At 30.2% G+C, this 25,335-nt stretch overlaps 1 protein-coding gene across 10 annotated transcripts in view; it reads right to left on the reverse strand.

Moving 5' to 3' along the window:
• Nucleotides 1-25,335, reverse strand: part of LOC141393821 (uncharacterized) — a 501,342-nt gene that overhangs the window by 342,778 nt on the left and 133,229 nt on the right. The window lies entirely within an intron of this gene.

Raw genomic sequence — 25,335 nt, forward strand, 5'->3', positions numbered from 1 at the left:
TCTCGGCCATTGAGAAATCAAATTGAGAGGAAATCAGACAAGCAGGAATATAATCGATATAAAAATGATAATAAAATTATATGTTTTGTATTAGAAAAATCAAAATATTTAAACGGTAAGAGAGAAAGATACGCCGTGAAAGAGAAAAATTGGAAAATTATTTTCCAAATTTCAGAAAAGATTTTAATTTTGGAAATTCTCTTTTAAATACATAATTTATAAAATTTGCTCTTTAAAAAGTTCAGAATAGCCGATTGGTCTATGAAAAGAAACTCTTTAAAATCCAAAAAATTAGACGCCCTAGAAAAATTATTCTTTAAAGAAATTCTTTAAAAAAAATATTATTTTTAAAAGTATGAAACATATTATTTAAAAAAATCCGCTCTTAGTGGAAAAATATTGTTTTAATAATTCCAAAAAATATTTTTTATTTTTAATCCACGTATGAAAAAATTTAACAAAATCGCGTTTAATGAAAAAACATTTTAAAAAATCCCAAAAAAATATTTTTTTTTAAATATCAAATGTCCAAAATATTAAAATTTCTTAATATTTCCAAAATATTTTGTTAATTACACTGTGAGCACAAATTTTGGGGCAGAGATAATTCCTTTTGGAGATGGAAGCCCTTGGTGAGTATATTAAGAATCCCAAAGGACAGATCCGCCGTGAGTCAAACTTCCGCGTTATGGCGTGATGAAGATTTTTGAAATGTCAAAAATTACTATAAAAACGCGACAAAATCGATTAGTTGTCAATGAGAGCCGTGCCTAAAATTTTTTAAGCGAAATTTTTCCAGAACATTTCGAAGCTGAAAAACGTTATCTTGTGGTACTTTTATAGCGGCTCTTAAAATAAAGGACGAAAAGGACATTGAAGGAAGTGAGTTAGAAGGTCGAAGTGCTCTACGAAAATTATCCTCATTCGATTCGACTGAATACATGTCATCTCAAAAATAAGCTAAAGCAACAGTGAACAAAGGTATAACCCTAATTCCTGATGGCTTACAGGGTCTCTAGCAAAAACTTCATCATCAATTTTTTTTAAAAAAATCGAAAAAAATAAAAAATCGGATGTTAATGAAGGTATGTTTTATTAAATCTAACATTAATAAAAAAATTATTTTTAAATACTCCAAAATCGATGAAAAAATATATATTTAAAAAATCCAAAATTAATGAAAAAATATTTTTAAAAAACCAAAATTAATAAAAATAATTTTTTCAAAAATTCAAAATTATGAAAAAATATTTTGTTAAAATATCGAAAATAAATAAACTTTTTTAAATTCAAATATTAAAAAACTCAAAATTAACGAAAACTTATTTTTTTTAAAGTAAAAAAATTTAAAAAGTCCATACTTAATGAACAAATATTTTTTAAAACTACAAAACTAAAAAAAATATTTAATATTTTTTTGAATCCAAAATTGATTAAAAAATAATTTTTAAAAAAAATCGAACATTATGAAAAACTAATTTTTAAAAAATTATAAGTAAAAAATCAAAAATTAGTGAAAACAAGTAAGAAATGTGTTAAGTTCGGCCGGGCCGAACTTGTTATACCCTCCACCACGAGTTGTATTGAAGTAAAATGGAATAATTAATAATGTGATGCACCATTCTATGGGGGCTAGTTCAAAACGTCGATCTATACCGGCAGATTTCTGACGGAATGTTTTTAGGCTCAAAGAAGACTAAATACCAAATTTTCTATATTTCGTTAAGAGAATGTGGGTAAAACTTAAAAAAACCGAAAATCAAGAAGTACGCTGCTATGGGGATATAGGAAGACGTGGACCTATACTGATAATACTCTTCTGGAATATTTTATAACTCTTGGAAGACGAAATAACGAATTTCAGCCATTTCGGTTGGATATTAACGTCACAATCTTCAGTATTACGAGAATCGGGAGGTACCGTTCTATGGGGGCTATATCGAAACGTGGACCTATACCGACGAATTTTAGTCAGAAATGGGGCAATATGAAAGCGTGGACCTGTACAGACATATTTCTGGCGAACAGTTTTTTATCACATTGAAGAATAAATACCAAATTTCAGCCATTTCGGTGGAATATTGAGGCCACAACGTTCAAAATACCGAAAATCGGGAGGTACCGTTCTATGGGGGCTATATGAAGGTGTGAACCGATACCGACAAAATTCTGGGGGAAAGTTTTATACCCCTAAAGAAGACTACGTACCAAATTTCAGCCATTTTGGTAAGATAATGAAGCTAAAACCTTCAGAATACCGAAAATCGGGAGGTACCGTTCTATGGGGGCTATATGAAGGTGTGGACCGATACTGACAAAATTCTGGGGGAAAGTTCTATACCCCTAAAGAAGACTACGTACCAAATTTCAGCCATTTTGGTAGGATAGTGAATCTAAGACCTTAAAAATACCGAAAATCGGGAGGTACCGTTCTATGGGGGCTATATGAAGGTGTGAACCGATACCGACAAAATTCTGGGGGAAAGTTTTGTACCCCTAAAGAAGGCCACGTACCAAATTTCAGCCATTTTGGTAAAATAATGAAGCTAAAACCTTCAAAATGCCGAAAATCGGGAGGTACCGTTCTATGGGGGCTATATGAAGGTGTGGACCGATACTGACAAAATTCTGGGGGAAAGTTCTATACCCCTAAAGAAGACTACGTACCAAATTTCAGCCATTTCGGTGTGATAATGAAGCTAAAACCTTAAAAATACCGAAAATCGGGAGGTACCGTTCTATGGGGGCTATATGAAGGTGTGGAGCGATACCGACAAAATTCTGGGGGAAAGTTTTATACCCCTAATGATGACTATGTACCAAATTTTAGCCATTTTGGTAGGATAATGAAGCTAAAACCTTAAAAATACCGAAAATCGGTAGGTACCGTTCTATGGGGGATATAAAAACGTGGACCGATATATCTAATTTTCAATACCAATCATCCTGCAAGTAATAAAAACTTCTGTACCAAATTTTGACTCTCTATCTTTGAAATTGCGATCTGTATCTTGATTTCAACAGACAGACAGACGGACATGGTCAAATCGACATAGAATTTTATGCTGATCAATAAAATATATATTTTATAGGGTCTCCGACGAATATTTCGATGTGTTACAAACGGAATGACAAATCTATATGGTGGAGGGTATAAAAATCTAAAATTAATGAAAAAATATTATTAAAAATATCCAAAATAATAAAAAATATATAAAAACAAAACTAGTTATTGAAAAAATATTTTTAAAAAATTCAAAATTAATGAAAATGTATTTTTTTTTAAATTCAATATTAATGAAAAACAATTAGCAAGCAATCCAAAATTAATGAAAAAATATTTAAAAAATCCAAGATTAATGAAAAATATTTTCCAATATACAAAATTAATGGAAAATAAAAAAAAAATTATTTTTTCGAATATCGAAAATTAATGAATGAAATCTTTTTAAAAAAAATTAATAAAAATAACTCTTTTTAAAATCCAAAAGTAATGAAAAAAAATGTTTAATCCAAAATTATTGAAACCTTTTTTTAAAAAATCTATATTAATAAAAAATTATAAGTAAAAAATCTAAAATTAGTAAAAAAAACAAGTAAAAAAGTATCAGTCGGCTTTGCCGACAGAGATATATCCTCAGCCTGTGCAAATTGAAACACTTTTTTTCACAAAAAAACTTACGTATTTATTGGGTTTCAAAATTTTGGTCGTATGAACCGACAAAAATGCTGATTTGGATTAAAGTTCAAAAATTTTGCGGAAAAGGTACTTAAAGAAATGGGGGTGCCATAGGGGGTTTTTACACCCTTCGGGCTGTTTTCTCAAGAATATGGACTTGCCTCTGAAACAACTTTTACCATCGTAATTGAGGCAGCGAATGTAAGTTGCTTCAACAAAAATCAAAGTGATTCAATAGCAGGTCCTAAACTGAACTTTTCCGAAATTTTGTGTGGGAGGTACTCGAAGGAGTTTACCGATTGAGTCCATATTGGAACCTCATCGAAGTCTGGTAGAAATTTCAAAATGTGCAAAGTAAGGAACAAATCTGTTACTCCCTTCAAGAGTTATCGTACGCACAAATTTTCCGAACATTTTCGAACTTTTGTGGGGGAGGTACCGGAAGGAGTGGACCGATATAATCCATCTTTGAACTTGAACTAAGTTTGGACAAAATATTACGAAAGCCAAATTTTGGACCGAATCGGCAGATCCGTTCGAGAGTTATCTTACGCTCCAACCACTACACGCGGTGTCAGAGGGTTTTTTGTAATTTTCAGGTTAGTTTCTCAGGAAGTATGGACTTGCTCCTAATGAAACTCACAGCGAATACAACTTGCGTAAACAAAAATCAAAGCGATTCGAGACCAGGTCCTAAACTGAACTTTTCCGAAATTTTGTGTGCGAGGTACCCGAAGGAGTGGACCGATTGAGTCCATATTGGAACCTCATCTAAGTTTGGTAGAAATTACACGATGTGCAAAGTATGGACCAAATCGGTTATTCCCTACAAGAGTTATCGTGCGCACAAGTTATGCGACAATTTTTGAACACTTGTGGGGGAGGTACCTGAAGGCGTGGACCTATATGGCCCATCTTCGAACTTAAATCGAATCTGGACAAAATATTTTGATACCCAAAATTTGAACCGAATCGATTGATCCGTTCGAGAGTTATCGTGCGCACCAGCCAGCCAGACAGACAGACAGACGGATAGACAGACAGACGGACGGACATTGCTAGATCTACTCAAAATTGTCTGAAACGGATATCGTACAAACATACTGAGGGTATAATTATAAAATTAATAAAGAAATATTTTTTTTTTTAATCAAAAAAAATCGAAGTTAATGATTTTAATTAAAATTATTAATAATTAATATTTCTTAAAAACTCCAAAATCGATGAAAAAATATATATCAAAAAATCCAAAATTAATTAAAAAAATATTTTTAAAAAACCAAGATTAATGAAATAATTTTTTCAAAAATCCAAAATTAATGAAAAAATTAACTAAAAAATCGAAAATAAATACACTTTTTTTTTTAAATTCACAATTAATGATATAATATTAAAAAACTCAAAACTAACGAAAACTTGTTTTTTTTAAAAAATAAAAAAATATTTCTAAAAAGCCCATAGTTAATGAAAAAATATTTTTAAATCCAAAATTGATGTTGTTATATTTCAACAACTATCAAAATAGCTATGTGCATTCTCTGCAATGTGGAGACACATGACAGTGGGAGTAGTTAATTTGGTTTACATATGCGGCTACGAGAGTTTTTAGGTGTTTCGGTTGAATTCGCATTTAAACGAATTCATCAGTCACACTTATTCTTGAGCTCGAGTCGTCATAAAATTGGGGAAGGGTTCTTTGTTTCAATACAAAGAACTAAGATTACTGATGAGTCCAAGTGGCGTTGGACAAAACTAGTCTTCTCTGCCATCCCCAAAAGGAACCAATTTTAACTACTCCCACTTTAAACTTCTTGTTTTTAAATTTGAAAACAACAAACATGAGATTAAGCTTAACTTACATACAAATAATAAGTAAAAATAATTAAAAAAAATCCGAAATTAATGAAAAACTAATTTTTAAAAAATCCAATATTAATGAAAAAATATTTTTTAAAAAATATATTATTTAAAAACAAGTGAGCAAAGGCTATAGTCGGGATGGGGCCGACCATGTGATACCCTACACCACTACCCCTGTGCGTAAGCTTTTCACTGGTAAACATTTCTTTTAGGGAATATAATCCGACTACCGCCAAAAATAATAAGCCTCTTTCTCTCTGGGACCCACGAAGCAACCAAAATTTCGTGACCACTGACTTCGTGACTAAATAGGCTTCTTCCTCTGTGGGACCCGCATCCACTCCCAAAAAATTCGTGACGATCCGATCAAATTGCGACCTGTAGCGTGATTACAAACAAATCAGAAAATGGGATGCATTACCGACTATTGCGATATCTCTGTTGTTTGAGCAGCTACGACAACCTACTTTACATCGTTGTAAAGGTGATATTTTCTACTTTCCTTGCCAGGTTTTGCTTTTGATATACCTCTTAAAGAAACAGAGATATTGGCTTTGAAATAAAACGTAGACCTTTTCTCCAAATAAGTTTTTGCCCATTCCGACCCCTGAATAGTATCCGACCATCATTGAAATCAGTAGGCTTCTTCCTCTGTGGGACCCCCATTAACCCCCAAAATTTCGTGACGATCCGATCAAAATTGCAATCTGCAGCGTGATTACAAAAAAATCGGAAAATGGGATGCATTATCGACTATTGCCATATCCCTGTTATTTGACCACCTACGACAACCTACTTTACATCGTTGTAAAGGTGATATTTTCTACTTTCCTTGCCAGGTTTTGCTTTAGATATACCTCTTAAAGAAACAGAGATATTGGCTTTGAAATAAAACGTTGACCTTTCTCCAAATAAGTGTTTGCCCATTCCGACCCCTGAATATTATCCGACCATCATCAAAATCAATAAGCTTCTTTCTCTTTGGGACCCCCATTAACCCCCAAAATTTCGTGACGATCCGATCAAAATTGCGACCTGTAGCGTGATTTCCAAAAAAATAGAAAAATGGGATGTATTACCGACTATTGCGATATCTCCGTCATTTGGTTACCTACGCCGACCTAGTTTGCATCATTGTAAAGACGGGATCTTCTACTTTCTTAGTCAGGCTTTGCTTTTGGAAAGTTTACAACTAAAGCTGTCATATTCGTCAATATAATTAAAATCGCAAAAATGAAAATTGGCGTTTTATTTGCTACTATTGTGATATCTTCGTTGTTTTATCACCTACGAGCACCTACTTTACATCATTAGAAAGGTGATATTTTCTACTTTAATTGCCAGGTTTTGCTTTTGGTATACCCCATATAGAAGCTGAGATATTCGCTTTGAAAAAAACTTTGTCTTTTTATCCACCTAAGTTTTTTGCCCTTTCCGACCCCTAAATATTATCCGACCATCACCAAAATCAATAGGCTTCTTCCCCTCCGGGACCCCCATCAACATGCAAAATTTCCTGACGATCCGATCAAAATTGCGACCTGTAGCGTGATTACAAGGTTTAGATGGACAGACGGACGGACGGACGGACTGACGGACGGACACACATAGCCAGGTCGACTCAGCTCGTCGAGACATTCATTTTGGTATATATAAGTATGGGTCTGCGACCATTATTTCGATGCGTTACAAACTTTTTGGGCAAAACCAACTTATAATACCCTCCCCACATAGTGGTGTAGGGTATAAAAATCTACGACTTAAAAGAATTTTTAAAAAAATCTAAAATTTGTTAAAAATTATTCAAAAAACACAGTTAAAAAATGTTAAAAAATCAACGAATAAAAAAGTTAAAAAAATGAAAGTGCAATATGAACAGCGGACGAGGGTGGAGAATCTACGCCAGTTTATAAACATCACTTGACATTAGTTTTTACGTATTTAATATACCCCTGAAGATGCAATTTTAAGAATTGCGAAATATTGGGAAAATAAAATAAAAACATCAATACAGACCTCAAGCTCAAAAAATTCGTATCATTCGTATTAAAAATTATTTAAACAAGTAAAAAAGTATCAGTCGGCTTTGCCGACAGAGATATACCCTCAGCCTGTGCAAATTGAAACACTTTTTTCACAAAAAAATTATGTATTTAGGGGGTTTCAAAATTTTGGTTTCGTATGAACCGACAAAAATGTTGATTAGGATTAAAGTTCAAAAATTTGGCGGAAAAGGTACTTAAAGGAATGGACCGACATAGACCATGGAGGTGCCATAGGGAGGTTTTACACCCTTCGGGCTGTTTTCTCAAGAAGTATGGACTTGCCCCTGAAACAACTTTTACTATCGTAATTGAGGCAGCGAATGTAAGTTGCTTCAACAAAAATCAAAGTGATTCAATAGCAGGTCATAAAGTGAACTTATCCAAAATTTTGTGTGGGAGGTACGGGATGGAGAGGACCGATATAATCCATCTTTGAACTTGATCTAAATTTGGACAAAATATTACGAAAGCCAAATTTTGGACCGAATCGGCAGATCCGTTCGAGAGTTATCTTGCGCTCCAACCACTACACACGGTGTCATAGGGTTTTTTGTAACTTTTAGAATATTGAACACAGATTTCATAAAAAATCCAAAATTCATTTTTAATATCCACGTTAATGGATAATGGAACAATAAAATTAATAATTACTTTAAAAAAGTCCAAAATGAACGAAAATGTATTCTTTAATAATCGAAAATTAAATTTGTAAAAAAATCCGAAAATAAAAAAAAAATTAAAAAACCGAATAAATGAAATAATATAAAAAAACAATATGAATGAAAAATAAAAAAAAAAATCAATAAACAATATTGTTAAGAAAGATCCAAAATTTAGGAAAATTTTTTTTTTAAAAATCCAGAATTAAAGGAAAAATATGTTTTAAAAATCCAAAATTAATAATTTTGTTTTTTAATTCACAATTAATAAAAAAATACTTTTAAAAAAATCCAAAGTTAATAAAATTTTTTTTTTTAAAAAATCCAAAATAAATTAAAAGTATTTAAAAAAACCTAAAATTAATAAAAAAACATTTTTTAAGAAATCCAAAATTCTTTTTTTTTTAAATATCGAAGTTAATGGAAAAAATATTCTTTAAAATATCCAAGTTAATGGGAAAATATTCTTTAAAAAATTCACGTTTATCGAAAAAACAATTTTTTAAAAAAAATCACGTTAGTGGAAAAAAATATTCCCAAAAAAATCCAAGATGATGGAAAAATATTTTTTAAAAAATCTACGCTGAACAAATATTCTTTAAAATATATGTATTTTCAAAAATATCCCTAAAACCCATGTTTAAAATGACTGGCAGAATTCAAGCATCTGCAGATAATATACAGCGCAGCTAATGATTACATTCAACATTTAATAATTTGATTGTCGAATATCGAATAAAGCATGAAGACAATAAATTACTTTATGGCTTGTTGTTCGCCAACAAAATACAACATTTGCCGTTCAAAAAATACAACAAATTTTGCAGTAATTCATATTCATTGAAAATCGAACAACAACAAAAAGACCACAATCCATTTGATTAGAAAGAAATTGAGAATGTGATTTTGATTTCGTTTACAAACAAAAAAAAATAAATATAAAAATAAATTAACATTTTGATCGGGCTAACTGACTCTCTCCCCATTTGTCTGTCTAATGCGCCGGGGTATCTGTCCAATCATTTGTGTGTGCCTTGTTGAGGTTGATTTGTATGCCATACAAAATGCGTCATTTTTCGGTCAAATCTTTAAAAATAAATTCAACTTTCAATCAAAATAAAGGAAGAAGAAGCTTAGCGCCCGCTTCTACTGGTCATGTTTTTTGGGCGAACGCGACAACGATCGAATCGTCCAAATCGCAAACAAATCAATTGAAATAGAACAAAAAAAAAAATAAATAGGTGCGGTGTTTGAAATTGGTATTTCAAAACTCTTAGAAGTGAATATCTTTACTAATTTGGCACAGCAGTTGGTGCCCACTCCGTCATTTGCCCCCATCCATGTGAAGTTTGTTGGTTCTCATTCCAACAACACCTCCCAAAATGCGGAAATTTTTGCCAACATTTTTGGTGTTTGGTTGGGATCGAAGACCACGGCGCTCGTTGGGAGAAGATCTTACATTGAATTGTAGGCTAATTGTATCACCCATTAGTGGGCCATATGCCTGTTGTTTTTTTTTTTTTTTTTTGTTTTGTGTGATTCTTGTTTCTTACGAAAATGCTTCTTGCTGTTCTGTGGGGCAATATACCCTAGGGCAAAGTCAAAACAAAGTTCAACATTTATTTTTAGTCATTTGTATTTTCTTTTAAGCGGGAAGCAAAATTTTAGAATTTTCATTTATGTGTCTGCGGTTTGTTAGATGGTGTGTCCGGGTGAATTGTCTTTTCGGGGTAATGAAAAATTGGAATTTTATTGCTTATCGCTTGAGTGAGAAGTTGTTTGGTGTTGGCGCGGCATAGGCCTTTGATTAAGAAAAAATTTGACAGATATTTTTAGAATATTAGGAAATTTTTGTCATAACACATCAAAATTAAAGGAAATGGTTCTATAAATAATGTTCGTTATTAATGTAAAAGTAACTAAGTCACTGTGGGGTAAATAATTATAAGAGTATTTGTTCCTTAGATCAATAACTTTTAATAAATAATTGTTCATTAATCGTGAATTTAAAAAAAAAAAACATTTTTACTAACCGTGAATTAAAAAGAATTATTTTATTAAGCATTTATTTAAAAAAAAAAAATATTTTATCATTATACAAGAATTTTTATTAAAAATATATATTTTTTCAATAATCGTGGATTTTTTAAAAAATATTTTTTCATTAATCGTGGATTTTTTAACAAATATTTTTTCATTAATCGTGGATTTTTTAACAAATATTTTTTCATTAATCGTGGATTTTTTTAAAAATATTTTTTCATTAATCGTGGATTTTTTTAAAAATATTTTTTCATTAATCGTAGACTTTTTTAAAAATATTTTTTCATTAATCGTGGATTTTTTTAAAAATATTTTTTCATTAATCGTGGATTTTTTAAAAATATTTTTTCATTAATCGTGGATTTTTTAAAAAATATTTTTTCATTAATCGTGGATTTTTTAAAAAATATTTTTTCATTAATCGTGGATTTTTTAAAAAATATTTTTTGAATAATCGTGGATTTTTTAAAAAATATTTTTTCATTAATCGTGGATTTTTTAAAAAATATTTTTTCATTAATCGTGGATTTTTTAAAAAATATTTTTTCATTAATCGTGGATTTTTTAAAAAATATTTTTTCTTTAATCGTGGATTTTTTAAAAAATATTTTTTCATTAATCGTGGATTTTTTAAAAAAAATATTTTTTTCATTAATCGTGGATTTTTTAAAAAATATTTTTTCATTAATCGTGGATTTTTTAAAAAATATTTTTTCATTAATCGTGGATTTTTTAAAAAATATTTTTTCATTAATCGTGGATTTTTTAAAAAATATTTTTTCATTAATAGTGGATTTTTTAAAAAATATTTTTTCATTAATTTTGGGATTTCTTTAAAAATATTTTCATTAATTTTGGAATTTAAAAAATTAATTTTGGAATTTAAAAAATTAATTTTGGAATTTAAAAAATTAATTTTGGAATTTTTTTAAAAATAATTTTTTCATTAATTTTCGATTTTTAAAAAAATATTCTTCTATAAATTTCGGATTTTTGAAAAAAAAAAAATTATTAATCTTTGAATTTTTAAAAAAAATTTTAATTTTTTTTATATATTTCATATTAATTTTGGATTTTTTAAAAAAACATATTTTTTCAATTATTTTAAAAAAATCCATTATTTAAAAAAAATATTTTTCATTCATTTGTCTTGTTTAATATTTTTGGATTTCTGAAAAATATTTTTTCATTAATTTTCGATTTTTTAAATTTTTTTTTATTAATTTAAAATTTTTTATAATATATTTTTTCATTAACTTGAAATTAAAAAAATCATTAATTCTGGATTTTTTTTTAATATTTTCTTACTGAATTAGAATTTTTTAAAAAAATAGTGTGGATTTAAAAAAATCATGAATTCTGGATTTTTTAAAAAACAATATTTTCTCATTAATTTTAAATTTTTTAAAAATTATTTTTTCATTAATTTTTAATTTTTAAAAAATACTTTTTTATTTATTTTGGTCTTTTTAAAATAGTTCTTAATAAATTTTCGATTTTTTAAAAAATATTTTTCCATTAATTTTGGATTTTTGAAAAAAATGTTTATTAATCCTGGATTTTTTAAAAAAAAATTTAATTTTGGATGTTTTGAAGTAAAACTTTATCATTAATTTTGGACTATTTTAAAATATAGTTTGATTAATTTTGGATTTCTTTAAATCATTCATTAATTTTGGATTTTTTTTAAAAATATTATTAATTTGTTTTGCTTTTTGAGGAATATTATTTCCATTATCGTGATTTTTTAAAAAATATCCCATAAACGTGAATTTTTTAAAGAATATTTTCCCATTAACTTGAATATTTTAAAGATTATTTTTTCATTAAATGTGGATTTAAAAAAATCATTTTTTCTGGATTTTTTATTTATTTTGAATTTTTAGAATTTGAATTGAATTTTTTAAAAAATATTTTTTCATTAATTTTGGATTTTTTAAAAAATACTTTTTTATTTATTTTGGTCTTTTTAAAAAACTTCTTAATTAATTTTCGATTTTTTAAAAAATATTTTTCCATTAATTTTGGATTTTTGAAAAACATGTTCATAATCCTGGATTTAAAAAAAAATAATTTTGGATGTTTTGAAGTAATATATTTTCATTAATTTTGGACTTTTTTAAAATATACTTTGATTAATTTTGGATTTCTTTAAATCATTCATTAATTTTGGATTTTTTAAAAAAATATTATTAATTTGTTTTGATTTTTTAGGGAATATTTTTCCATTACGTGATTTTTTAAAAAATATCCCATAAACGTAGATTTTTAAAGAATATTTTCCCATTAACTTAAATATTTTAAAGATTATTTTTTCATTAAATGTGAATTTAAAAAAAAAAATAATTATTTCTGGATTTTTTTTTATTTATTTTGAATGTTTAAAAAATATTTTTTCACTAATTTTGGATTTTTTAAAAAATACTTTTTTATTTATATTGGATTTTTAGAATGCTTTTTATTTATTTTGAATTTTTTAAAAAATATTTTTCCTATAATTTTGGATTTTTGGAAACAAATTCATTAATTTTTAAAAAATATTTTTTTCATTAAATCTGGATTTAAAAAAAATATTATTTATTTTAATATTTTGGATTTTTTAAAAAAAATACTTTTTCATTATATTTGGATTTAAAAATCCATTTTTTTTGTATAAAAATAATTTTTCATTAATATTGTTTAACTTTTTTATTAATTAGGAGGGTTGGCGTTTTTTGTTTGGTATGACGACTTCTATTTTGTTTTTCAAAATAGTCAGGCTTAATTTTGGATTTCTAAAAAATATTTTTTTCATTAATTTCGATTTTTTTATAAAATATTTTTTCATTAATTTTAGATTTTTTAAAACATAATAATTAATTAATTAATTTGGGATTTTTTAAAACATAATAATTAATTAATTAATTTGGAATTTAAAGAAATACTTTTTCATTGCTTTTGGATTTACTAAAATCCTTTTCATTTATATTGGATTTTTTAAAAAATATTTTTATTAATTTTTTATTCTTTAAAAAATAATTTTTCTTTAATATTGTATTTTATAAAAAATATTTTTACAATAATTTAGAATTTTTAAAAAAATATTTTTTATTCATTTTAAATTTTTTTTAAAAAATATTTTTCCATAAATTTCCATTTTTTTAAAATATATTTTTTCATCAATTTCGGATTTCTATAATAAAATTTTTTATTCATTTCGAATTTTTTCAAAAAATAATTTTCATTCATTTTGAATTTTTTAAAAAATATTTTTTCATTTAACTTGGAATAAAAAAAATGTTTATGGACCACTAAACCCACAGAGTATTTAAGGATATTTTCATGGATCCGCCTAATATTTAAGAATATTTTTCATGACCCCACAAAATATTTAAGATTATTTCCCTCGACCCACATAATATTTTAGAATATTTTCCTTGACCCACAGAATATTTCCCAAGACCCACAAATCATTTCAGAATATTTTCCTGGGCCCACAGAATATTTTAGAATATTTTCAGGAACTCGCAGAATATTTTAGAATATTTTCATTGAACCACAGAATATTTAGAAATATTTTAATGGACCCACAGAATATTTAAAAATATTTTCATGGTCTGGGTCCAATATTTAAAAATATATTAATGGACCCACAGAACATTTAAAACAATTTTCCCCGACCCACAGAATATTTAAGAATAATTTCGAAGACCCAGAGAATATTTAAGAAAATGTTCATGGACCCACCGAATATTTAAGAAAATTTTCATGGACCCACCGAATATTTAAGAAAATGATCATGGGCCCACCGAATATTTAAGCAAATTCTCCTAAGTCCACAGAATATTTAAGAATAATTTCCGAGACCCACAAAATATTTAAGAATATTTACATGGTCCCACACAATATTTATACTTAAGAATATTTTCAGGGACTCACAGAAAATTTAAAAGCAGTGTTCATGGACTAACATGGACGAATATTTTCCTGGAACTAATAGAACGTTTAAGAATATTTTCATAGACACTCAGAATATTTAGGAATATGTTGCAGGGACCCAGATAATATTTAAGAATATTTGCATGGACCCAAAGAATATTTAAATATAGCTTTCATTGCCCCACAGAATATTTGAGAAAAATTTTCCTGACCCACAGAATAATTAAGAATATATTTCTGAACCCACAGAGTATTTAAAAATAATTTTAATAGCCCGCAGAATATTGAAGAAAAGTAAAATATTTACATAGACTAACATAATATTTAAAAATATGTTTCTGGACTCAGAGAATATTTAAAAGTATTGTTAAAGGCTTACCAAATATTTTTCAAGGACGCGCGGAAAATTTAAGATTTTTTGAGGTCTACAGATCTACAGAATATTTGCCATGATCTACAGAATATTTAAGAAGATTTTTATATTTAAAAATATAGTTAGTGGGCTACAGAATATTTTTCAAGGACCCACAGAATATTAAAAAATATTTTCATGGACCCACAGAATATTTAAGAATATTTTCAAGGATCCACAGAATAATTAGAATATTTTTATGTAACCACAAAATATTTAAGGATATGTTTATGTATCCAAAAAAATATTTAAAAATATTTTTAGGGACCCATAAATATTTCAAAATATTTTCAGGGAGCCATAGAATATTTAAAAATATTTTCAGGAAACCAAAGAATATTTAAAAATATTGTGAGGGACCACAGAATATTTAAGAATATTTTCATGGACTCACAGAATATTTATGAATATATTCATTGGCCCACACAATATTTAAGAATGTTTCCATGGACCAAAAAATATTTAAGAATATTTCCATGAACTCACAGAATATTTAAGATTATCTTTCATGGATACGAATTGGTGGGAACATTTTTATGGACCCACAGAATACTTAGGATTTGTTTCCTCGATCCACAGAATATTTAGTATTATTTCCATGGACCCACAGAATACTTAAAAATATTTTCATGGACACACTTAATACTTAAGAATATATTCATAGACCCACAGCATGTTTATGAATATTTTCAAGGCCTCACCGAATTTTTAAGAATATTTTCGTGGACCTACAGAATATTTGTCATACAATTTTCTTTGGACTCTCATGCAATTCTTATATTCTCATTCTTTCAATTAAGTCATGTGTTCCAATTGCATTGTTTTCATTAACAATAACTAATTCTAATCATAGCCAGAAATATTTATTTAATCGTCCGTGTTTATTTATTTGGGAATTTCGATTTGTTCGGTTGAGGTTTCAATATTTACATAGCGATTTTATTTACTTGCGTCAGTGGTATAGCATTTTTTTTTGCATGAACGTAAAATGTTTACAAACAAAAATTGCTATTTTTACAGTTAATATTATACAGAAAATGTCTGGGGATATCAAGTGAATGACAGATAAAATTACACAATGATTTACACACTTCATTTAGAAGAAAATAAAAAAGCATCAAGAAGGCCTAAAAACCTCAATAAATGTCGATTTTTAAGCATTTCAGTGGCAATGAATGGTATCATGAAGGACTTAGGAGGATTCGATGGCTCTCAGGATTTAAATAGAACTATAACAATTATGTTTCAGTCTTACTTTCCAAGATAATGAAAGTGAAAGTAAAGGTATGCTGAAAATCTTTAAGTACATCCCCAACCAAAGTAAATACTTCATACGTAAGTGTTCATTTTTTTTAAGTGTAAAACAAATTAATTCATTTTCTGCAATCAACAAAATCGCATAATACACAAGTTATCTGTGTATGGCGATAAGAAAAACTGGTAACATTGGTAATTAAACTGGGTCGTTGTAAAAAATGTATTATTACTTATTTTTTTTTCTATAGAAAATTCCATAAAAACTGATAACAAAGTTTGCAGTATCTGATCTACGAAAAAAACAACAAAAACAAAGAATATTAATAATACACAAAAATATTGAAATTTAACACCCTACCAAAATGACGTCAGTCCCTCTATGTGGGTATAAAAAGCTCAACTATATGAAAAAAAAATTCGAGATTATAATATTTCTTTTTACATATTGCTGTTTCATGGTTTTTATTCTTCGGTCTTCTTCTGTGTGCTTTTAAACGTTTAAGTATGGAAATTCTTTATCATGCTTCCTCTTAATTCAAGGTCATTGTTCTAGACAACACTCGAAAAAGAAAACAAATACATGTGAAGTAATGCAATAAAAAGAAAAGATTGTGGAGAAATGAATGAAAGAGAATCTGAAATTTACCCAGAGGATAGCCACTATTTGCGCGAGGATAAAAGATAGCTTCTGACTTTTGGGAATTCCTCTGAGAATGACACAAAAATAGTGCAAATATTCTTTAAATTTTTATATATGCTAGAACGCCATCTATACTTTAAGTTTCAACACTGTAATTAGCCGATTTTACGAAAGCGGTAAATGCGGGAGCATACTTTTAGGCGAGCGGCCAGAAACAATATCCAAATGTTTTTTGCTGCTGTCATTAAAAATATTTATAAATATTCCCTGAAAAAATATTCAGTGGGAAATGGAAATATTTTTAAATATTCTGTGGGTCCAAGAAATCATTCATTAACATTCAGTGGGTTCAGGGAAAATGCTTAAATATTCTGTGGGTTCAAGAAAAATATTCTTAAAAATTTTGTTGGCCCCTTAAAATATTTTGTTGGTACAGGAAAATATATGTAAATATCTTGTGGGTCCATGAAAAATGTTCTTAAATATTCTGAGGGCCCATGAGAATATTCTTCAATAGTCTGTGTGTCCAGAAAATATTTTTAAATATTTCGTGGGTCCATGCAAATATTCTTAAGTATTCTGTAGGTCTATGAAAATATATTATTAAATATCCTGTTGTCATTAATAATATTTTTTAATATTCCCTGAGTCCAGGAAAATATTCTTAAACATTCTGTGGAACACTGAAAAATATTTTTAAATATTCCGTTCAATGAAAATATGCTTCAATATTCTTCAATATTCGATGTGTTCATAGAAAAGATTCCGTGTGCCTATATAAAAATATTCTAAAATATTCTGGGGGTCCACGAAAATATTTCGAATTATCTGTGGGTTCCTAAAAATATTTTTAAATATTTTGCTGGCCATTAAAATATTTTAAATATTCGGTAAGCCCATGAAAATATGCCAAAATATCTTGTACGTCATTAAAATATTCTTAAATATTCTGTGGGTTCTTGAAAAATATTTTTAAATATTCTGTGGGCCCCTGAAAAATCTTCTTATATATCATGTGGGTCCATGAAAATATTCTTAAAAATTCTCGGGGTCCAGGAGAATATTCTTAAGAAAATTCTTATTTTGTGGGTCTACAAAAATTGTCATTAATATTCTGTGGGTCCAGGAAAATATTATGTAGATCCATGAAAATAATATTTAATAATCTGCAGGTCCATTAAGATATTCTTTAAATATTCTGTGGGTCCATAAAAATTTCCTTAAATATTCTGTGGGTCCCTAAAATATTCTTAAATATTCTGTTGGTCCATGTAAATATTATTAACTATTCTGTGGGTCCACGAAAATGTTCTTAAATATTCTATGGATCCATGAAAAATATTCTTAAATATATTGCAGGTCCATAAAAATATTCCTAAATATTCTGTGGGTCCAGAAAAAATATTCTTAAATATTCTGTGGGTCCAAAAAAAAATATTTTTAAATGTTCTGTGGGTCCATAAAAATATTCTTCAATATTCTGTGGGTCCACGAAAATGTTCTTAAATATTCTGTGGATCCATGGAAAATATTCTGAAATGTATTGCAGGTCCGTAAAAATATTCATAAATATTCTGTGGGTCCAGAAAAAATATTTTTAAATATTGTGTGGGTCCATAAAAATATTCTGTGGGTCCATGTAAATATTATTAGCTATTCTGTGGGTCCATGAAAAATATTCTTAAATATATTGCAGGTCCATAAAAATATTTCTAAATATTCTGTGGGTCCAGAAAAAATATTTTTAAATATTCTCTGGGTCCATAAAAAATATTTTTAAATATTGTGTGGGTCCATAAAAATATTCTGTGGGTCCATATAAATATTATTAACTATTCTGTGAGTCCATGAAAAATATTCTTAAATATATTGCAGGTCCATAAAAATATTCCTAAATATTCGGTTGGTCCAGAAAAAATATTTTTAAATATTCTGTGGGTCCATAAAAATATTCTTAAATATTCTCTGTCCAGAAAAAAAATATTCTTCAATATTCTGTGGGTCCACGAAAATGTTCTTAAATATTCTGTGGATCCATGAAAAAATACTCTTAAATGTATTGCAGGTCCGTAAAAATATTCATAAATATTCTGTGGGTCCAGAAAAAATATTTTTAAATATTGTGTGGGTCCATAAAAATATTCTGCGGGTCCATGTAAATATTATTAACTATTATGTGGGTCCATGAAAAATATTCTTAAATATATTGCAGGTCCATAAAAATATTCCTAAATATTCTGTGGGTCCAGAAAAAATATTCTTAAATATTCTGTTGGTCCAGAAAAAATATTTTTAAATATTCTGTGGGTCCATAAAAATATTCTTAAATATTCTGTGTGTCCAGAAAAAATATTCTTCAATATTCTGTGGGTCCACGAAAATGTTCTTAAATATTCTGTGGATCCATGAAAAATACTCTTAAATGTATTGCAGGTCCGTAAAAATAGTCTTAAATATTCTGTGGGTCCAGAAAAAATATTATTAACTATTCTGTGGGTCCATGAAAAATATTCTTAAATATATTGCAGGTCCATAAAAATATTTCTAAATATTCTGTGGGTCCAGAAAAAATATTCTTAAATATTCTCTGGGTCCAGAAAAAATATTTTTAAATATTGTGTGGGTCCATAAAAATATTCTGCGGGTCCATGTAAATATTATTAACTATTATGTGGGTCCATGAAAAATATTCTTAAATATATTGCAGGTCCATAAAAATATTCCTAAATATTCTGTGGGTCCAGAAAAAATATTCTTAAATATTCTGTTGGTCCAGAAAAAATATTTTTAAATATTCTGTGGGTCCATAAAAATATTCTTAAATATTCTGTGTGTCCAGAAAAAATATTTTTAAATATTCTGTGGGTCCATAAAAATGTTCTTAAATATTCTGTGGATCCATGAAAAATACTCTTAAATGTATTGCAGGTCTGTAAAAATAGTCTTAAATATTCTGTGGGTCCAGAAAAATTATTATTAACTATTCTGTGGGTCCATGAAAAATATTCTTAAATATATTGCAGGTCCATAAAAATATTTCTAAATATTCTGTGGGTCCAGAAAAAATATTCTTAAATATTCTGTTGATCCAGAAAAAATATGTTTGTGGATCCATGAAAAATATTCTTAAATATTCTGTGGGTCCGGAAAAAATATTTTTAAATATTCTTTGGGTCCATGTAAATATTATTAACTATTCTGTGGGTCCATGAAAAATATTCTTAAATATATTGCAGGTCCATAAAAATATTCCTAAATATTCTGTGGGTCCAGAAAAAATAATCCTTAATATTATGTTGGTCCAGAAAAAATATTTTTAAATATTCTGTGGGTCCATAAAAATATTCTTAAATATTCTTTGTGTCCAGAAAAAATATTCTTCAATATTCTATGGGTCCACGAAAATGTTCTTAAATATTCTGTGGATCCATGAAAAATACTCTTAAATTTATTGCAGGTCCGTAAAAATATTCTTAAATATTCTGTGGGTCCAGAAAAAATATTTTTAAATATTCTGTGGGTCCATAAAAATATTCCAAAATATTCTGCTGCCCCATTGAATATATTCTTAAATATTCTGTGGGTCCACGAAAAATATTTTAAAATATTCTGTGGGGTCTGTTAGTCCAGGAAAATGTTCCTAAAAATTCTTCGTGATCCGGAAATAATTTTTGAATATTCTGTGAGACTTTGAGAAATATTCTTAAATATTCTGTGGGTCCAGGAAAATATGTTTAAATATTCTTTGACTGCAGTAAAATAATCTTAAATATTCTGTGGTTTCAAGAAAATATTCCAAATTAATCTGTTTGTCCCTGACAATATTTTTAAATATTCTATGGGCCATATTTAATTTTTATACCCTCAGCCTTTAGGCTAAAGAGGGTATTTACACTTTGATACGAACAAAAATGTGCCTCATGGAAATAATGGTTTTAGACCCCAAGTATGTTTGTACGATATCCGTTTCAGACAATTTTGAGTAGATCTAGCAATGTCCGTCCGTCTGTCTGTCTGTCCGTCTGTCTGGCTGGCTGGTGCGCACGATAACTCTCGAACGGATCAATCGATTCGGTTAAAATTTTGGGTATCGAAATATTTTGTCCAGATTCGATTTAAGTTCGAAGATGGGCCATATAGGTCCACTCCTTCAGGTACCTCCCCCACAAATGTTCAAAAATTGTAGCAAAACTTGTGCGCACGATAACTCTTGTAGGGAATAACCGATTTGGTCCATACTTTGCACATCGTGTAATTTCTACCAAACTTAGATGAGGTTCCAATATGGAATCAATCGGTCCACTCCTTCGGGTACCTCCCACACAAAATTTCGGAAAAGTTCAGTTTAGGACCTGGTCTCGAATCGCTTTGATTTTTGTTTACGCAAGTTGTATTCGCTGTCCTCTATACGACGCTGTAAGTTTCATTAAGGGCAAGTCCATACTTCCTCAGAAAATAGCCTGAAAGTTACAAAAAACCCTATAACACCGTGTGTAGTGGTTGGAGCGCATGATAACTCTCGAACGGATCTGCCGATTCGGTCCAAAATTTGGCTTCCGTAATATTTTGTCCAAACTTAGTTCACCAGACTTCTACCAGACTTAGATGAGGTTCCAATATGGACTGAATCGGTAAACTCCTTCGAGTACCTCCCACACAAAATTTCGGAAAAGTTCAGTTTAGGACCTGCTCTCGAATCGCCTTGGTTTTTGTTGTAACATTTTGTATTCACTGTCCCCTATACGAAGGTACAAGTTTCCTCAGGGGCAAGTCCATACTTCCTGAAAAAATAGCCTGAAAGTTGAAAAACAAGCCCTATGACACCATGTTTATGGGTGGAAGCCCAAGATAATAATTCTCGAACGGAAATGCTGATTCCGGCCAAAATGTTGCCTTCGTAATATTGTTTCCAAACATAGTTTAAGTTCGTAGATAAGCCATATCGGTCCATTCCTTCAGGTACCTACCCCACAAAAGTTCAAAAATATTCGGATAAATTGTGCGCACTATAACTCTTGATGGGAGTGACCGATTTGGTCCATACTTTACACATTCTCATAATATCTACCAGATATAGATCAGGTTCGAATATGGAATATGGAGTGGACAAATATCAACTCCATCCCGTACCTCCCACACAAAATTTTGGATAAGTTCACTTTAAGACCTGCTATTTAATCTCTTTGATTTTTGTTGAAGCAACTTACATTCGCTGCCTCAATTACGATGGTAAAAGTTGTTTCAGGGGCAAGTCCATACTTCTTGAGAAAACAGTCCGAAGGGTGTAAAAACCCCCTATGTCACCCCCATGGTCTATGTCGGTCCATTCCTTTAAGTACCTTTTCCGCAAAATTTTTGAACTTTAATCCTATCAACATTTTTGTCGGTTCATACGACCAAAATTTTGAAACCCCCTAAATACATAAGTTTTTTTTTTGTGAAAAAAGTGTTTCAATTTACATAGGCTGAGGGTATATCTCTGTCGGCAAAGCCGACTGATACTTTTTAACTTGTTAACAAGTAAAAAAGTATCAGTCGGCTCTGCCGACAGAGATATACCCTCAGCCTGTGCAAATTGAAACACTTTTTACACAAAAAAACTTATGTATTTAGGGGGTTTAAAAATGTTGGTCGTATTAATCCGACAAAAAAGGGATTAAAGTTCAAAAATTGTGGACCGACATAGACCATGGGAGTGCCATAGGGGTTTTTACACCCTTCGGGCTGTTTTCTCAAGAAGTATGGACTTGCCCCTGAAACAACTTTTACCATCGTAATTGAGGCAGCGAATGTAAGTTGCTTCAACAAAAATCAAAGAGATTAAATAGCAGGTCTTAAAGTGAACTTATCCAAAATTTTGTGTGGGAGGTACGGGATGGAGTGAACAAATATAGTCCATATTCGAACCTGATCTATATCTGGTAGATATTATGAGAATGTGTAAAGTATGGACCAAATTGGTCACTCCATCAAGAGTTATCGTGGCCCAATTTTTCCGAAAATTTTTGAACTTTTGTGGGGTAGGTACCTGAAGGAGTGGACAGATATGGCTTATGGTTTACTTTTCAACTTTCAGACTATTTTTTCAGGAAGTATGGACTTGCCCCTGAGGAAACTTGTACCTTCGTATAGGGGACACTGAATACAAGATGTTACAACAAAAACCAAGGCGATTCGAGAGCAGGTCCTAAACTGAACTTTTCCGAAATTTTGTGTGGGAGGTACTCGAAGGAGTTTACCGATAGAGTCCATATTGGAACCTCATATAAATCTGGTAGAAATTTCATAATGTGCAAAGTATGGACCAAATCTGTCACTACCTGCAAGAGTTACCGTGCACACAAAATTTCCGAACATTTTCGAACTTTTGTGGGGGAGGTACCGGAAGGAGTGGACCGATATAATCCATCTTTGAACTTGAACTAAGTTTGGACAAATTTTGGACCGAATCGGCATATCCGTTCGAGAGTTATCTTGCGCTCCAACCACTACACACGATGTCATAGGGTTTTTTTGTAACTTTTAGGCTATTTTCTCAGGAAGTATGGACTTGCCCCTAATGAAACTTACAGCGTCGTATAGAGGACAGCGAATACAACTTGCGTAAACAAAAATCAAAGCGATTCGAGACCAGTTCCTAAACTAAACTTTTCCGAGATTTTGTGTGGGAGGTACCCGAAGGGGTGGACCGATTAAGTCCATATTGAAACCTCATCTAAGTTTGGTAGAAATTACACGATGTGCAAAGTATGAACCAAATCGGTTATTCCCTACAAGAGTTATCGTGCGCACAAATTGTGCGACAATTTTTGAACATTTGTGGGGGAGGTACCTGAAGGAGTGGACCTTTATGGCCCATCTTCGAACTTAAATCGAATCTGGACAAAATATTTCGATACCCAAAATTTGAACCGAATCGGTTGATCCGTTCGAGAGTTATCGTGCGCACCAGCCAGCCAGACAGACAGACAGACGGACAGACGGACAGACAGACAGACAGACGGACGGACATTTCTAGATCTACTCAAAATTGTCTGAAACGGATATCGTACAAACATACTTGGGGTCTAAAACCATTATTTCGATGAGGCACATTTTTGGTCGTATCAAAGTGTAAATACCCTCTTTAGCCTAAAGGCTGAGGGTATAAATATTCGTTGTGTCCAGAAAAACCTTCCTAAATATTTTATGGATCTCGGTTAAGTATTCTTAAATATTCTCTGAGCCAAGAAAAATATTTTAAAATAATCTATGAGTCCAGGAAAATATTCTGCGGGCCATTAAAAATATTCTCAGATGAAAAAAATTCTTTAACAAGTAAAAAAGTATCAGTCGGCTTTGCCGACAGAAATATACCCTCAGCCTGTGCAAATTGAAACACTTTTTGCACAAAAAACTTATGTATTTAGGGGGTTTCAAAATTTTGGTCGTATGAACCCACAACAATTTTGATTAGGATTAAAGTTCAAAAATTTTGCGGAAAAGGTACTTAAAGGAATGGACCGACATAGACAATGGGGGTGCAATAGGGGGTTTTTACACCCTTCGGGCTATTTTTCAGGAAGTATGGACTTGCCCCTGAGGAAACTTGTACCTTCGTATAGGGGACAGTGAATACAAGATGTTACAACAAAAACCAAGGCGATTCGAGAGCAGGTCCTAAACTGAACTTTTCCGAAATTTTGTGTGGGAGGTACTCGAAGGAGTTTACCGAATGACGCCATATTGTAACCTCATCTAAGTCTGGTAGAAATTTCATAATGTGCAAAGTATGGAACAAAACGGTTACTTCCTTCAAGAGTTATCGTACTCACAAATTTTCCGAACATTTTCGAACTTTTGTGGGGGAGGTACCCGAAGGAGTGGACCGATATAATCCATCTTTGAACTTGAACTAAGTTTGGGCAAAATTTTACGAAAGCCAAATTTTGGACCGAATAGGCAGATCCGTTCGAGAGTTATCTTGCGCTCCAACCTCTACATACGGTGTTATAGGGTTTTTTGTAACTTTCAGGCTATTTTCTCAGGAAGTATGGACTTGCCCCTAATGAAACTTACAGCGTCGTATAGAGGACAGCGAATACACCTTGCGTAAACAAAAATCAAAGTGATTCGAGACCAGGTCCTAAACTGAACTTTTCCGAAATTTTGTGTGGGAGGTACCCGAAGGAGTGGACCGATTGAGTCCATATTGGAACCTCATCTAAGTTTAGTAGAAATTACACGATGTGCAAAGTATGGACCAAATCGGTTATTCCCTACTAGACTTATCGTGCGCACAAATTTTGCGAGAGATTTGAACATTTGTGGAGGAGGTACCTGAAGGAGTGGACCTATATGGCCCATCTTCGAACTTAAATCGAATCTGGACAAAATATTTCGATACCCAAAATTTGAACCGAATCGATTGATCCGTTCGAGAGTTATCGTGCGCACCAGCCAGCCAGACAGACAGACAGACAGACGGACAGACAGACAGACGGACGGACATTGCTAGATCTACTCAAAATTGTCTGAATCGGATATCGTACAAACATACTTGGGGTCTAAAACCATTATTTCGATGAGGCACATTTTTGGTCGTATCAAAGTGTAAATACCCTCTTTAGCCTAAAGGCTGAGGGTATAAAAATCCACGTTTGTTTGGACCATGAAAAAAATGTTCTTTAAAAAATATACGCTTGTTTGTTCCATGATAAAAATATTCTTTAAAAATCCACGTTTGTTGGGTCGATGAAAAAATATTCTTTAAAAATTTCAAGTTTGTTGGGTCTTGAAAAAAAAAATCTTTAAAAATCCGCGTTTCTTTGGGTGTATGAAAA

This window comes from Musca autumnalis, unplaced genomic scaffold, assembly GCF_047663935.1.
Source record: "Musca autumnalis isolate F117 unplaced genomic scaffold, ASM4766393v1 scaffold_2, whole genome shotgun sequence".
Classification (NCBI taxonomy): Eukaryota; Metazoa; Arthropoda; class Insecta; order Diptera; family Muscidae; genus Musca; species Musca autumnalis.